Source organism: Pan troglodytes, chromosome 10 (genome assembly GCF_028858775.2).
Source record: "Pan troglodytes isolate AG18354 chromosome 10, NHGRI_mPanTro3-v2.0_pri, whole genome shotgun sequence".
Taxonomy (NCBI): domain Eukaryota; kingdom Metazoa; phylum Chordata; class Mammalia; order Primates; family Hominidae; genus Pan; species Pan troglodytes.
Genome location: NC_072408.2, coordinates 102,994,773 through 103,012,802, shown reverse-complemented (window position 1 = coordinate 103,012,802; position 18,030 = coordinate 102,994,773).

The window sequence follows — 18,030 nt, the reverse complement described above, 5'->3', positions numbered from 1 at the left end:
TATATCAATTAAAGTAGTGCTTTGTAGTTGTCATTTTTAAGGCAATAATATCTAGTATATCTTGGAAGGGTAGTAACAAAATCTGTTAGATACAATACCACTGCAAAGAATTAGTTCACCAGGCTGGGTGCAGTAGCTCATGCTTGTAATCCCAGCACTTTGGGAGGCCGAGGTGGGTGGATTACTTGAGCTCAGAAATTCGAGATCAGCCTGGGCAACATGATGAAACCCCATCTCTACAAAAAAATACAAAAAATTAGCCAGGTGTGGTGGTACATGCCTCTAGTCCCAGCTACTCAGGAAGCTGAAGCAGGAGAATCGCTTGAGCCTAGAAGGCAGAGGTTGCAATGAGCCAAGATCACGCCATTTCACTCCAGCCTGGGAGACTGAGTGAGACCCTGTCTCAAAAACAAAACAAAACAAAACAAACAAAAAACCAAATCAAATTAGTTCACCAGAACAGCTTCTGAAAGTGAAGGCTAGAGGGAGTAATATTAATTATCTAACATCTATTGAGTTCAAACTACATCCAGACACTAGGCTAGGCATTTATATATATTAGCTCATTTAATTCAAATAACAACCTTGTGACATAAGTTTTATGGCTTTCACCATTCCTAAAATTGGTCTGTCAAACATCATGTTTATGTCAAATTGCCAAATCCAAGGTTTCACAACTTTTAGTTTTTTTCAACTCTCCTCATAATTTGAGAATACATATTCATTCAATTATCCATACGTCTATTCTACTAAGTGACAAGACCTGGTTTAGGTATAGGAGCTACAGCAATAAACAAGTCAGAAACATTTCTTATGCTCGTGGACCTTATTTCTTGTCTAGTGAAATGGACATTGAATAAGTGGCAGCCAATAGGATGGGGGTTATGAATAGGGAGGTGGAGAAGCCCTCAGAGAAGGCGTCTCTTGGATTCTGGGAGTTGAAACTCTCCAAATTCTGGTTCCTATTTCTCTGACCACTCCTTTGCCGATTCCTTTTCCTCCATGTGCCCTTTAAATCCTGGCATTCACCAAGGGCTTGTCCTCATAGCTCTGTCTTCTTTCCTTTCCATCTGTTGGTGATCTCAGCCAGTTCTCCTGCTTCAGGCATGCTTGGTTTAATATGCTTTTCCTGGGAGCTCTCCCAAGCTCCATGGCTTCAACACCTGCTGAAGATTTCCAAACTTGTTTCCTAGTCCGCATTTCCAGTTCCCTATAGGATGCTGTCATCAACCTGTGCAGAACCATGCACTGGACATTCAAACCTCCTTGCTGGTATTTTTAGTTCTGCCATCATTTACCCTAGCCCTTTCAGCCTGCTAAAATCCTGTTCACCTATTGAAGTCTGCCCACCCTCTTCAGGTGGAGCCCATCCCTTCCTCCTCTGAACCCCTCTGTGTATTTCCCCCTGGCTACTTCCATACTTAATCACCTTAAAGACAAATTAGTTTTTTTCTGTGGCTGGCTCTTCGTGTGCTCGCTGAGACTGTGTGCTCCCTGAGGGCAGGGATCAAGTCTTGTTCATCTTGAAATGCTCCATGTTTTGCACAACAGTGAATGCCCAAGTTTACTGTTCATTGCATTGCTGAACTAAATTTGGATCTATGAACTATTTTCAACTCCGCAGTCAAAAGTAGCACATTTTGTTCCGACCATAACACTTCTTTTAGAGTTTCTATTAGGGTTAGTCAACTGCTCTTGTCTCGGTCACGAGATTGTGGGCAAATTTTATGGGCAACCCAACTTCCCACCTCCGCCCCCACATTTTATTTGTCTTTTTTCCAACACCCCCAGTGCCAATCACATAATGGAAGTGTTTGTAGTCCAGACTCATTCCATTACCTTGGCTTCTCCTTGGTAAGAGGACATTCATTCATTCGTTCATGTACTTATCTAACAAGTACTAATTGAATTCCTCCTTTGTGCCAGGAATTGCTCAAGGCAAAGTCCCTGCCCTGAAGGAATTCAAATTCTAGTAATGGACATGGACAATAAATAAGCAAATAAATAAGCAAGAAAATACTAGATTGATACAAGCTATGAAAGGCATCAACAGGGTGGTAAGACAGAATGAGAATGGGAAGGTGCCACTTTAGATAACATTGTTCAGGATCAGCCTCCCTGAAGGAGTTTGGACTGAGACTTGAGTGGCAGAAGGAACCTGGCTCTAGGCCAGGTGTGGTGGCTCATGCCTATAATCCTAGCACTCTGAAAGGCCGACGTGGTAGGATCGCTTGAGCCCAGGAGGTTGAGGCTGCAGTGAGCTGTGATTGTACCACCACACTCCAGTCTGGGTGACAGAGTGAGACCCTGTCTCAAAAAAAAAAAAGAAGGAACTGGGCTCTAGAAGGTCCAGAGGAGATTCCAGGAAAAAAACAGGAACATTGGAGACACCAAAGGAGCATCATGTGCATGGCATGGAACGAGCAAGTGGGACGAGCTGACACAGGGGAGGTAAGCAGAACCAATCGTGGGGGCTTGGAGGCATGTAAGCACTTTTAATTTTTATTAAAAGCAAAATGGGGAGCCATTAAAGGGTTTTGTGCAGAGGACAGACATGATCTGATTTATTTTGTAAAAATAGCTCTTTAAAAAGAATGTAGAGTGGACTGAGTGGGAGCAGAAAGACCAGTTAAAAGAGTGTTATAGTAGCCTAGGCCAGTGTACCGGTGGCTTAGAGCAGGTTGGCTGTTCTATATCCACATGAGGCTTGATTCTGTCTGCTCTTACTACCATTCCGACCCATTAGTCTGGCCAGGAAAATTCTCAGTGATGCCACTGCATCCCTGGTGCCCGTGAGAAATCCAGATGCCGAGAAAGAGGGACACCAGGTTTAGCCAGGAGCCCTTGGTCCTCTTGTCTCTATCTCCGTGGTCTCTTGTGTTCTGGTTCAGCCCCATAGGAGGGACAGCCCTGCTTCTTCTTTTTTTTTTTTTTTTTTTTGAGATGGAGTCTGACTCTGTTGCCCAGACTGGATGGAGCACAGTGGCTCAATCTCGGCTCACTGCAACCTCTGCCTCCCGGGTTCAAGTGATTGTCCTGCCTCAGCCTCCCAAGTAGCTGGGATTACAAGTGCCCACCACCACGCCCAGCTAATTTTTGTATTTTTAGTAGAGACGGGGTTTCAACAGGTTGGCCAGGCTGGTCCCAAACTCCTGACCTAAAGTGATCCACCTGCCTTGGCCTCCCAAAGTGCTAGGATTACAGGCGTGAGCCCCCACACCCAGACTGGGACAGCCCTGCTTCTGAGCCAGCCCTCCAGAGGGTTGGAGAGATTGGCAGGGCATGGGATTGTCTGAAGGCCAAGAGGGCTGTAGAATCTGGCAAGTGTGGGCAGCAGCGGCAGCGGTCTAAGCTCTCAGCAGCTGCCTGAGCTGCACGGCCCACTCCCTGGCTCGAAGCTTGTTGCCTCTGTCTTTACTTATTCTCGGAAGATCTCTGAATGCTAAAGCACACTGTTATAGTTGTTGTTGTTTTCCCCTGGAAAAATAGAGGAGCATTTTAAATAGATTATACTGAGTTGAGTGAACTAGAAACTTAAGAAGAGCTAAAAGGGCACTTGGCATTCGCCCCTCGTCTCCTGCAACTCTTCGCAGGCCCTTCCTGGCCCTCCAGCTCAGCAAACCTTCTCCCTTCTCCCCCCGGACCAGCCTCTTTCCTCCTGCAGCCCTTGTCGTGTTCTCCTGCCTATCTAACCCTCCAGCCAGTCTCTGCTCTAATATCACTTCCTTCTAGTGACTGTCCCCGAGGGCCGCCTGCCAGTCTATGTTATGTGCCCTGATTAAATGCATTCAAAGCACTAGAGACTTTCTCTTCACAGGACTCATGGTTAATTATAATCACATACTTACCAGCAGGGTGTGGACATATACACACTACGGCTCAGGTTTTTTTGTTTGAAAAATGTCGTTTACATTTATTTTTATAACTGGTCTCATCTGTTCCCACTCCTGCTGATAGTGGAGGGGAAAAGAAATTTACACTTACCAATGAAAGGTAACTGCCTCTTCCGGCTTAAAACAATCTGTTTCGCCCAAATAATCAGTTAATTCTAAGTTGAAACTTCCTATCAGGATTGCTTCCTTTTCTCTAAAGCATGCTTTCCCTGCCCATCCTCCTCAATACAGGGTCCGGCTGCAGGGAGGGCTGGGTCAGAGGCCCTCAGGGTGTTGGGCAGGGCCCGGGGGGCTATCATGGGATAAGACCCCCTCATGGGAGCCACCATTGCATCTACACCTGGGCTGTGTGGGGGCAGCTCTGCCCTCCAGCCCTTGGCCACATCTGGGCTTGCCGTGGCATCATCCCCTGCCCGCCAGCTCACGAGCCTGCATTCTCAGCTGTCTTGGGAGTATGTCTTGGGGAACTTCGATGTTCCCTACAGGCTACACACAGGTCAAGAGGAAACGGGGAGCAATCACAGGCTCCTTTCCCTGAAAACATGCCCACCACCACCATTTCGCCCCTGCTGTGGCTGCCCTCACAGTTCATGGATGCCATGCTAGACAATTTCCTCTGAGTTCCAAGCAGAAAGCAAAGCTCTGCCTTCTCTGAGCCAGCTTCCTCTCCACCACCTGGGCCATTCAACATCCCTGCTCTAATGTTTGCTCACGGCAAAGGGGCCTGAAAGCAAAGACACTCTTCTTACTCCCACTTCATCCTCCTCCCTTTTCTCCTACCCTTCCTGGCTGGTGGGAACGACTCTGTGGCATGGTCTCCGTTGACTCACACTATAGTGTAGGCAGTGTGAAGCTGTGCGGTAGGTTTGCCTCTTGCAGGTAAAGGCAAACCACTGCCCTCCCTGCCACCTACCACTTTTTCTTCATCCACTCCCCGATCAAACCTGCCTTTTAAGATTATTGTCTCATGGATGTATCAATTATAGAGATGGGGGGGGGTCTCGCTTTTTTGCCCAGGTTGGTCTCGAACCCCTGGCCTCAAGCTATCCTCCTGCCTTGGCCTCCCAAAACTCTGGGATTACTGCAGGTGTGAGCCACCATACCCAGCCTGTCTTATGGATTTAAAAATTGAGTGTGACCCTCAAAGCTGAGCAATGACCTCTTTCTTCTGCTTGGCATCCACCCATTCTATATCGACTCATCTACTAGGCAGGGGCTACATGGTTGTCAGGAAACAAAGACCATCTTTGCTTAATGTTTTAAAAAAAACTTCCCATGAAGTAATTTGTCTGATTCTTTGCACGAATTCTAGCTGTACATCTCTTTTGCTCAACACCATATACTTTGTGACTAACCCAGGTAGTACTGAGCATCTGGGGCTGCAGGCACATGCCATGACACCAGGCTAATTATTTTATTTTTTGTAGAGACAGGGTCTCTCTTTGTTGCCCAGGCTGGTCTCAAACTCCTGGCCTCAAGCAATTCTCCCAAAGTGCTAGGATCACAGGCGTAATCCACTGCACCCAGCCTCTTTCAATTTCAGTATGAATAAATGTTCATTATTTGATAGACTTCATTTTGGAACAGAAATAATATCTAGATAATGGTGAAAAAAGTAGATGTTACTATTTTGGATCAAAAATAAGATACATGGCCAGGCGTGGTGGCCCACGCCTGTAATTCCAACACTTGAAAGGCCAAGGTGGGCAGATCACCCGAGATCAGGAGTTCAAGACTAGCCTGGTCAACATAGGGAAACCCTGTCTCTACTAAAATACAAAAATCAGCCAGGTGTGGTGTCACATGCCTGTAATCCCAGCTACTGGGGAGGCTGAGGCAGGAGAATCACTTGAACCTGGAGGTGTAGGTTGCAGTGAGGCGAGATGGTGTCACTGCACTCCAGCCTGGGTGACAGAACGAGACTCCATCTCAAAAAACAAAGAAACAAACAAAATATATGAATATAAAACAATATAAGAGTCTTTTTCTAAGTGACTTATAAATTGGCTTTGAGGATTAGCCCACACAAGGATTTGGGACAAGGAGTTCTAAAATGTTTTCTGTAGGGTTGTCATGGGAAAAGGAGCAGGTCTTCCAAGGGGACCAGTTAGATGGTGATGGCCGGTATCTGAATGCAAAGTTTCCAGTAAATGAGTTTTAAAGACAATAATGTTGGTTTATAGTAATATTTTATACAATATTGGACTTTTACAGGAAACTATTTGTAATCGTAGTGAATTTCATTTAATAACCTAATAACTTGATTGTTTTGTACTCATGTAGAAATTGTAGGTCTTACATGATTTGGGGCTGTTGGAATCCAAGATTTTCTTCCCAATTGTTATAAGCTTTCTCCAATAGTTACTTTAAATTTGCCCATTATTGCTTTCTCTTCTCACTGTTTTCCTCTAACCTGATACTTGCTGACAATTCACCAGAGAGGTGAGCCCCTTGCATACTTCTAGACTTCCTGTACATGTTTTATCAGAGCAATAATGATGACTGTTCACCCTCATTACGGGTAAAATAAGTTAAGACAGGCTCAGGCCTAGGTTAATATGCTTCTAACTTTGACTCTAAATGAAACCTGTGTTTAGGAAGAGGGTAGCTGAGGAATTACATGTCCATAGGGGCCAGGCAGGTAACCTAAATGTATGAAGAGAGCTGGCTGTAAGAAAAGCAACAGGTGAGAAGCCCTACCATCAAAGTGGAAGCTTGGAACTGAGTCATCTGCTGGGCTATTTTAGAGACCCCCTGCTCAGAGGCCTGCTGGTCTTGGAGTGTGGCAGGCCTGATTCCACAGGTGGAGGCCACAGCCCTACTGGGTCCTGTGAGAAACAGAGCTTGGAGAGCCAGGGGAGTCCCTCTCCTGGTTCATCATCCTTAGCAGGACTCCCTGGCTCGCTCAAGCTCCATCTGATGCTCAGCCTTGGATTAGAAGGGCCCTTGCTGCCTCCCTTTCATGGGAGTTGAGAACCTCCTGAAGCCCATGCAGGACTTTGGGCTCAGGTCAGCTTGGGACTCAGGGTTATTTTTCTGGAAATGTAGCAGACTCTAAAATGCTGGCTTCCAGAGATCAGGGACTTGTATATTACTGTATTCAGGACTGAGCCAGCTGGCAAGCTGTAGTGGTTACTAAAATATCAAAATGCACCAAGTGACTCAAGGGTTAACACCTGACACAGGAGCAAAGGGCCTCCAGCACAGGCCCAGCAATATCTCCAAAGTCCTCCTGAAACCCTGAAAAACAAAACTGGTGAGTTAGGGTGAAAGCCTTCCTGTTACATGTGTTGAAAATCACCCCTGATTGTTCTTCAAATGTAACTCACTGCCTGGCACCTTCTATAAATGAATGAACACATGAATGAATGAATGCATGAATGAATGAATGAATGAATGAATGTAGGGCTGGAGGGCAACAGCTGTTCAATACGTGTGTGTTGCATGAATGAGTCTTCATCTGCTGTTTTCTGAAAATGCAGGCATTCCTTACACACAGCAGAGCTCTCTGAATCCATCTTAAATAGCATTTTACACTGGTTTGAGAATTCAAGGTCACCCTCTTACTTGTACCTGGGCTTTTATATAATACACTTTAATCACCTGCCTGGCAGCTGTCAGGAAAGCTTTCTGTTGTAACATATCCAGGGAAAAAGTCATATTTTGCTTTACATACTTAAGTGAAAAATTGGTCCCTGGCTGAACATAATGGAAGTCATTCGTTCTGGAAAAAGCAATTCAGAAAAAGATATCCCCTAAAAATCTAGCACAGTCCACTCAGAACTCCGTCCTCTGATGGGCTGGGGAAGATCCTTAGACTTACGAGCTATTTTGAGGGGGGTAGGGAGGTACTTTAATTTCCCATAAGGGCAAGTGTCTAGGAAATCTGTCTATTAACTGTAACTGTTTGCTCCTGAAATGTGTGATTGGCCCCATCTGAGAGGTGACGGATGCTCCTTTTAGTGCCTGGCAGTCCCCATTACAGCGAGTGTGGAAGTGACTTCTGTGATCCCTAGCCAATGTGAAGCCTTTCAGTCAGGAAGAAGAGTGGAGAGAAACATTTCAAAGTTTGCCCTTGAGAAGGCCTTTTCCCTCATGCCCCTCTTCCCAAAACCAGGGAATCTGATAACATTTTTCTATAATTTTTTTTTGTCACCCATCTATGTAACCAGAGGCAGAAAGGAACGACTTGGTTTAGAACACAAGGCCGAGGCATAAGGTGGCGTGAGTCCCCAAAGCTGCTCCCTGGTTTCATCTAGACCCTCTTCTTTCAGATTTAGTGATGGAATTCTCCCTGTTAGAGCCGTGGTTTTCATAACCCTAAAACCAGAGCTGTGCGGCCTCAGGGTGGGCAGCCGAGATTCCTGTGGCAGCTTCTTCTGAGCCCTGGGGGGTGGGAGGACAGACGGCAAGGGGGGTGGAAAGGGACAACTCCAGCCCTCACTAGTGACTTGGGGGTGGAGTGAGGATACAATTCTCGTGTCCCTTATGGGTGAGTTTCTCAAAGCTCATCTCTGGCTGAAACTAGGGAGCCGAACCAAACCCCTGCCTCGTGGGAAGCAATGATGTAGCCACTTTCAGCTTTTGTTCAAATGCTCCTGAAAGGGAGCCGCCCTATCACACACGGAACTTCAGGAAAGCTCATGCCCTCCCCAGAAATGACAAATGGAAAAGACAGAACAGTCTCCGGCCAGGCCAGGATACAGTCTCTGGAAAGAGATTGTTTTTGTCTCCATTGCCATAGAAAACACATCCTTTTAACTTAATAAGTAGGGAAACAGCATAATCACACGCGCTGGAGGTTACCAAGGTGAACAGAATCCAAGATTAAAATCTGCCAGTCCAGGGGTGCATGGAAGCATGGGAGGCCCAAAGAGGAAATCTAGTTTGCTGTTGGTAAATTTTTTTGGATGCTGTTTATGTTTGAACTTTTCTCTGTTTTCCTGTAGAAACTTCCGTACCCTCTTCCTGTGTCCCTACAAAAGCCTGGACAATGCAGTCCCAGCCCTGCTGCAGAACATGGGCAGGCCCCACCTTCCTCCTTCCTGCAGGGATATCCTTTCCTATAGAAGAGGTAAGAATGTAAGGTTCATGTGAAAATGTGATTATATTCCTTATCTCAGTCATTTCATGATTTGCTGTTTGGCGACAATAAGTCAGCCTGGCCACATTCACAATAGAGGTGGCCCCGGTTCCTAGTTTTGGCTCGTGCTGTTTTCTCAGCTGAAGAGGGCAACCGGCTGTTAAAAACGCTGCCTGTTTTCCAGGATCTTATCAGGAGTTCATGTCTAAGGCCAGAAAGAGAAGGGAGGGCTCCATTTTTTTTCCTCTCTCCTCATTGTTTCCAACTGAATTGGCAGGAAATGGGAGTCCTCCACCTGTCCCTCTCGGGAGCAAAATTGATTCGATTCCATTTTTCAGATGTATCCGCTACCACCAGAAATTGGGTACATTTCCGCTCACCCCAAAACGAATGCGTTCCTGGATTGACACAAATGACATCTTTCAGAATTGCAAATTAATCACATTTAAATGGGGATGTTTGGGACGGGGGATTGGTGTCAATTGCCCCACAGAATCTCAGGTTTGCTTTCTCTTCTCATTCACCCTTTTGTGAAGTGCCTTTTAGGGCTGTGGGGCTTGACTGACTCCAACAAGTTTGTGTGAATGTGGTGTGTGTGTGTGTGTGTAGTGTGTGTGAATGTGGTGTGTGTGTATAGTGTGTGTGAATGCGGTGCGTGTGTGTAGTGTGTGTGAATGTGGTGTGTGTAGTGTGTGTGAATGTGGTTTGTGTGTGTGTAGTGTGTGTGAATGTGGTGTGTGTGTGTAGTGTGTGTGAATGTGTGTGTGTGTAGTGTGTGTGAATGTGGTGTGTGTGTGTAGTGTGTGTGAATGTGGTGTGTGTTTGTGTGTAGTGTGTGTAGTTTGCATGTACCATCAATGGCGTGGACACTCAGAGAACTGAAATCCTTCGCTCAGGGTCTCACATAAATCAAAACAGTTCCCTTTCACAGCTGCCTTAGAGCATATGTTTCAGGCAGGGTAATACAGGATCCAGACAGAAGCTAAGTCCATTTCTCAAGACTCATAGTGTGCTTGTGGTTGACCTAATATTTTCCACTTAACCCAGTTCAGCCAATTCAGCCAATTTGAACAAAAATCAGGGTCTGTCTAGATGCTTTATTTCATCTAAAAACAACCCCAGATGATTCTATTTTGAGGGGATCAATCATTTTACTACCTAGAGAAAAAGCTTAAACATAGGAATTACATAAACCACAGTATTCCATAAACAGAAGGACCTTCCTACTCAATGTCAACACTTCATGTTGGAGCTTAGACTCAGAAACTGGGCAGTTGCTAGATGGAGCCCTGAAACAATCCATTTCCAACTACCCTCAAGAGCACAAGAAGCAGAAACAGCATTTTGATTCCACCCTAGCGGGGTCCTGGTTTTCCCAGGTCACATTATCCTCAATCCAGGGTCCTGACTAAGATCAAAGAGGTCATGCTCCTGCCCCATCTTGTTTAGGAACTCCAGCTCCTCACACCCACTGCAACCATGGTGGCTGCCTGTGGTTCTTGTGTTGTGTGAGGATATTTGCAGGCAGGGCAAAATGTTCCAGACTCCTTCCTCCCTGTGGGTCCTAGGGGACCCATGAGGTATCTGTGCTCCCAGACCTCCCTGCTTCTTGACCCCCTGGGCTGTATTTGATGGGAGCCACCCACCTCTGCCCCACTCATGCTCATCCTTGGGTACCCAACTGATGTTCTAAATATGGATGTCAGTAGACAGGCCAAAAGCCATGTAGATAGAAAGAGTGTTTCCACGCAAGTGAGACAACCAACTTAAAATCAGCCTCTCAGAAATGAGATCTGTGGGAGAAAAATATTTTAACCTCCTTGTATTGTATGAACAAATGCTTTCCTTCAACCCCAATGTTTCCTTTCTCTCCTTGGTGCTTGCCCAGGTCCCTGTGCCCTTTGAAGCAGTTGGGCTCTTCTGCACTGACTGCCTCAAAGAAAGGATGTTACAATGGAAAACAGAACTGGGAAAAGACTTCCTGACTTTGGAGTTTCAAAAGCTTAGTTCATTAGAGAAATGGAAAAGACTCAGAAAGGATTAAACACTGGGCAGAAGTATTGTGAGTGAGAACCAAATTCCTTACTAGCCCTACCACCTGAGCTTCAAGGATTGTGGATATCCAGTGGGGAGGAGAACTGACGGGGACTGGGGCGAGAAGATCAGATCGGAAGAAACTTCAGGGGCATGAGCAGACCCAGCATCCATGGACAACGCAGTATCCACTCACATGAGCCTGTGCACCACCGGTGCATCGGGGCTGCACTGGTTGTCTTGTCCTTTGGCATCCAATGAGGACTTCCTAGGAGGGCTGTTGGCATTTTTCTCACTGACCATTTAGCAGGAATAACAACTGTCTTTGCCTCCAAACCTGGCTATGTTGCAGTTAAGAAGACTGATTCCATGCGGTCAACCTAATATGCAATATCTCATGGTGCTTGTAAGCCCCCAAGAAGGAGGATGGGGCCTTTGTGTAGGTGGCAAGGTAGTGCCATAGAAGGAAAAGTTCTTGAGTCTACAATTGAAGGCAAATGGAACCAGCTCAAGATTTTCCTCAAAGAATAACAATGGTCAAGCTCTGCTCCCACACCAAACTCTCCTTATTATATGATTCTCTGGCCTTCTACAGAGTGCTACATTGCTCTTCCATGTTGAAAAACTTTGAACTATTTCCCACAGAGCTAGTCCAGTGGTCTATTTGGGTGATTCTACTCTGTGTTGCATTTCTAGTCTCTGACCTAACCTTGACCTTGACCCTGATCTTGGGTGCTTGCTTGGTTTTCCTGGTTCTCACACCCCTCATCATAAACCATGCCCTCCCCAGCTCCCAGGCCAGGCATGTAGCAGGCTTTATCTCCCCTTCTTTACTGGGGTGTCAGTCTCAATGTCTCAGCCAACCTATATACCTGGAGGTTCCTAACCTCCATGAAACCCTCAAACAACACCCTCCCTCATTTTGCCTAACATGAAGCGGATCACAGGTAACATGGCATCCTCAGGATCACACCATAAGCACCAGATGGAGAAGGGTTTTGCCTGGGATGAGTCAAGGTATTACATTAATGGGACCAGGTTGGGCCAGCGACTGGCTGGGATCCCTTCTCGTCACATGGAATCCCTTCCTTACTCTCTTTCCTCCCATGACTGGTATGGTTAGACCATCCTGGGGACAAACTCACCCTCCTCTTCACTAGAGAAAGGGTGGTGGGAGAGGAAATAACTTCTGCAGCCTAGAGGTGAGACCCAGAGGACCACAGGATTGGGCCTGGAGGGCAAGTGGCCATAGCTGAGACTTTAAACCAGAGAAGAAAGAGGGCAAGGAAACCAGATCAGTCACCAATGCTAATGTCCTCTGGGCATGTCAACACTAAGAAGATGAAAATGGAAAACATGAAAAGGAAGTTTCACTTCTGGCTTATGTTATGTACTTGGCACAGTGTTAATTTCCATCCTTGCACCTTCCCCGTGCCCTTCTCTGCTTCACAGGGGCCTAATTAACATTACACAGTGTCCTATAGGCCTCAGATGAAAGCTATTATAAAAGTGCAGAAACGATCATCGTCATCACAGACCCTAATTTGATAAGAAATTCCTTTCAGCCTGAAGTGAGTATTAACTATATTCGAAGGTCTAGGAATGTTGTCAGTGTGTTTCAAAGGTTACCACTACCTGGGGGGAAGAAATGCACCATGAAAGGAGATTTTTCATGGTGAAATTATTAAAGTATTTAGAGTTGAAAAAAAGAAAAGACACAAACATTGAGAGATTATGAGTGACAATGAAATCAGACTAGTTAGCAGAAACAAAGCAGGGCCTCAACCAGGTGACAGCAGGACTGATTTTTACGTCAGGTTTTCAGGTCAAGTCTATTAAAGGAACAGCTGGGCCCATGAGCTTTCATTGCAGTGCTATTTCTCTGCATTGAATACTGGCTAAAATTAATGGGGCATAGGATAGGGCTGGAAATTTTTTATTAAAATAGAGAGGCTTTTGTGGTAAATTATGGTAGCTAGGGGTTTAAGGTTGAGGGGAGGGGAAGGTCCTGGAACATTTCTTCTACCAATTGCCCTAGCAATTATATCCATCTTTGGAATCTTAATGCCTGGCTTCTAATCCCAGGTAAACTTGGAACAAGTGATTCAACCATTTTGTGCCTTAATGTCCTCATTTGTCAAATGAAAATAGTGAAAATGCCAACCGGGCGCAGTGGCTCACACCTGTAATCACAGCACTTTGGGAGGCCGAGGCGGGCAGATAACCCGAGGTTGGGAGTTCGAGACCAGCCTGACCAACATGGAGAAACCCCATCTCTACTAAAAATACAAAATTAGCCGGGCATGGTGGTGCATGCCTGTAATCCCAGCTACTCGGGAGGCTGAGACAGGAGAATCGCTTGAACCCAGGAGGCGGAGGTTGCCGTGAGCCAAGATCTCTCCATTGCACTCCAGCCTCGGCAACAAGAGTGAAACTCTGTCTCAAAAAAAAAAAAAGAAAGAAAAGAAAGAAAAAGAAGAAAGAAAGAAAGAAGGAAAGAAAGAGAAAGAAAGAAAAAGAAAGAAAGAAAGAAAGAAAGAAAAAAATAGTGAAAATGCCTACCTTATAGGGTTGGTGTGAGGATAGGTGAGTTCATATACAGAAAACACTGTCACATAGAAGGTACTGCTAGAGAGTTTACCATCATTATTATTATGGTCACCATTGTTATTGTTTTCTGCCCTGGGAAACCTCTTGAATAGGGAATCTGTTAGAGCCTGAATGCACTTTACATGAGTACCAAAGAAGGTCTAAGGATCCAGGGAAAATAAAATTGAGAAGAAGTAGAAGGAGAGTAAAGCTTCTATGCAGATTTTCTTGGACAGATTTTCACTGTTTTTGAAAGCTTTTCACACTATTCCACCACATTCTACCCTACCTGTAACCCTTATCAAAATGCCCTGACCCACTGAACCAGGCTGCTTCCAAGCATATTCAAACCCTGCCTTTAGCCCAGTATTTTGAAGCAACATTGGCTACAACAACATTTGGCTCTCTCTCTTAGTTATTGTGGGTTTTTCTCAGCATATTTTAGATGGTTTTAGATTTAGATTTAGATTTTAGATGTGCCCTTCCTTTTGGCATATGACAGGGTTACACCTCTCGCCCACCTTGGGGGGTTGGTTGGGGTTAAGTGACTAGTTCTGGCCAATGAGTTGTGAAAGCCAGTGAAGTGTATCACTTGCAGGCTGAAGCATTTAATGGCCAGTGCAGTTGGAGAGGGCAACAGTTCCATCAGCCTGCATCCCTCAGTGGCTTTCATAATTGAATGGTATATGTGGTATGACTCTGTTTATGTTACTAAATATATATTATATTCATAAAACTTCTGGAAGGATATTCACTAAGCCCATAGTAGTGGCTGTGTCTATGGGGGTAAGATTGCCGGGGTGCAGGGAGGAACTCTTCCACTTTCTAGTGTCTTGCTGGACTTCTTATAAGAAGCATTCATTATCTGTGTGATAGTAGTAGTAATGGCTATTGTTCATTGAGCACTTACGAAGTGCCAAGGATGCCGCTAAGTTCATGTGACAATCTTCACAATGTAACACCAGGAAGAAGGGTTTTTTTTGTTTGCTTGTTTGTTTTTGTTTTTTGTTTTTTATCATCTCTAATGAAGAGAAAATGGAAGAACAGAGAGGTTAAGTAATTTGTCCCAAGTCACAGAGCTACGAAATGTCAGAGTCGGGATTTGAACCCAGTTAGTTTAGCTACGTGATGCGTGCTCTTAGTCACTGCACTACAATCTAAATAATACTGATTCTTTTTTTTTTTTTTTTTTCTAGACGGAGTTTTGCTCTTGTTGCCCAGGCTGGAGTGCAATGGCACGATCTCGGCTCACTGCAATCTCCGCTTCCTGGGTTCAAGCGATTCTCATGCCTCAGCCTCCCGAGTAGCTGGGATTATGGGCATGCGCCACCACACCCAGCTAATTTTGTATTTTTACTAGAGACTGGATTTCTCCATGTTGGTCAGGCTGGTCTCAAATTCCCGACCTCAGGTGATCCGCCTGCCTTGGCCTCCCAAAGTGCTGGGATTACAGGCGTGAGCCACTGTGCCCGGCCAATAATAATGATGATTTTTTAAAGCCTGTTCTTCCTTCAAGGCACAGTTCAACTCTCACTTTTGTGATGCCATTTCTGACCACACCATGCATTCAACAAACATTCACTAAATACCTGTTATGGGCAAAAGGCCTGTTTGCAAAAAGTATGCAAGTCAAATAAATTACAATCTTTGCCATCCAAGAGCTTACAGTCCATCAGGGGAGGATAAAACCACCTCACAAACTAGAATGAGAAGTGCTGTACACAGCAACAAAGCCCTATGTGGGTTCAAAGATAAGAGAAGGCACTTCCAACTTTGGGAAGCAGAGTTGAGCCTTGAAGGCAAAAAAAAGTGTCAAGAAAAGCAGATCATTCTGTTTGCCTGCAGTGAAGGGGAGGAACAGGCAGAGCTGCGAAGATGGAGTCGGGGAGAGCTTGACAACTTGCTAGGGCTTTTCCTACTTTGGTAGGGAATGAGACTTCATGAAAAAATGTTGCGTAGACCAGTCATAGGACCAGAAGAGCAACTTAATGATAATAGCCAATGTTTATAAAGGGCCAGACAGGGTGCTAAGTATACTTTTATATTTAGCTTAATTAGCTAGGTATAAAATATAGCTTGTGTTTATGTATAAAATATATAAGTACATATAAAATATATAAGCTATACATATAAAATATAGTTAATACAGACTAATTCTTTTAATCCTCCATGCAACCCTCAGGGGAAGGAACTGGCACTTTCCTAATTTTACAGAGAAATAACTGTCTAGTTGGGCAGCACAGTTGGGTCTTGTACCCAATCATCTTGCTCCAAAGTCTGCCTCTTTAACCACTTAGCTACATTACCTTTTGTTGGAGGCATGGTCTCTGGTGCCACTACATGGGGTGGCTTGGGAAAGAGAGAGCCCAGAGAGGCAGGAAAGCTGGTTAGGAGATTATTGCAATACATCAGGCCACCATCCCCTCCTACAGCATTTTATTCAAAAGACTCTTGGTCCTTCATTCTGTTGTTAGCTTTTCACGTTGTATGGCTGTTCTTACCTCAAGTAAATGGGCAGCAACCCAAAGCAGGAGCCTTATAATATGAGTAATAACACACACACACACACACACACACACACACACATCACATCACATCACACAAAGGGGTTTGGATTAATCATTTTTAATAATTAATAGTTTCTGTTTTGATTCCAGGAGCAGATCTGGTTTTTGTTCTTTGTTTGTTTGTTTTGTTTGTTGGTTTGTTTTTGTTTTTTGAGACAGGGTCTTGCTCTGTCACCCAGGCTGGAGTGCAGTAGTGCAATCTCGGCTCACTGCAACCTCTGCCTCCCGGGTTCAAGCGATTATCCTCCCTCGGCCTCCCAAGTAGCTGGGATTACAGGTGCACGCCACCATGCCCAGCTAATTTTTGTATTTTTAGTAGAGAGGGGGTTTCACCATGATGGCCAGGCTGGTCTTGAACTCCTAACCTCAGGTGATCTGCCTGCCTCAGCCTCCCAAAGTTCTAGGATTATAGGCATGAGTCACCACGCCCAGCCAAGGAGCAGATCTTGATAATAATTACAGTAACCAACTACAATATACAGTGCCTTATAGTTCTACACTTTCCTGCAGAGAATCATCCTAATTCTGACTTTTAGGACAACCTTCTGAGGGGAAAGAGGAAGCATTACTTTTTACAGAGGAGAAAAGAGATTAGGTGAGGTTAAGGGACCTGCCCAAAGTCACACAGTGCCTGAGCACTAGAATCTGGGCTGAAACCTAGGTCTCCGATTCCAAGTCCAGTGCTCTTTTCAAAGCCAAAGAAAATTTCAGATTCCCTTTGACAATGCACTCCTAAAAGCACACCCTAACCTTCATGCTAAACTTTGCTTCTGAGAAGCTCAGGGTTTCAGAAATTTCATTCGTCATTTCAGGCTTTAAAGTGGGTGGGCAGATAGGCCTGACCCTGGTTTTAAGGTGGCTAAACCTTAGCACAATTGACTGGCAAGTGCTGGAATGCAGACCTCGACAGGGGCCTGTCACCACCCACCACGTCCCTTCACGTAGCAGCTTCCTACACCTCCCATTTTAAGGTTGCATTAATTCCACTGCCCTTGCATTCATCCATAAACACTTTGATGTGGACTTGGGTATGAAGTCACACACTGATTCACTTTTACTTCAAAGAAACTAGTTATGAATGAATTCACCCCACGGATGTCAAAACCCTGGAAATCATTGACAGTTCTCTACAGAAAACCTTTCTGGACATGATGGTATAAAAATACTGCCTGTGAACATGTCTAGCCAGTGCCAGGCACGTCTAGTCACTCAAGAACCACTCATTTCTAAACACCACCTGAGCCAGGCTCTGTTGTAGGTGCTGGGAATAGAGTAGTGAACGACACAAGTGAGGTTCCTGTTCTCAAGGAGCCTAGTTGGGGGAGATGGAGAATGAATGAGTACATAGACAAGAAGGTGTATTGGGTCCTGAAAAGTGCTATGGAGAAAATAAAACTGGTGGCATGATGGAAAGTGGCTGTGGAGTGACTTTAGATACAGCAGTCAAGGAAGGCTTCAATGAGGAGGTGTCTTTTAAGGGCCAGTCATCCAAAGGGCTGCAGGAATATCATTTGGACAATGGTGCATAAGGTCTTAGCTTGTAAAGGACTGAAAGAAGGTGTATGTGAGTGGAATTTGAGCAAGAGACAGAGAGACTAAGACAGAATTCTGAAAATGAGATTGATGGCCAGATCACGGAAGGTCTTTTTAGGCTGAAGAAAGGAGGGTGGGTTATATTCAAGGGAAATCAATGGGGAAGTTAAGGCAGAATGGCTTGATCTCACTTGCATTTGTAAAAGCTGACTCTGGCTCCTGAGTGGAGAGCAAAGTGTAAGGGAGTATGTCTCGGTCAGCCCTGATGGGGATCACAAAATACCATCCACTGGGGGTCTTAAACCACAGACATTTATTTCTCACAGTTCTG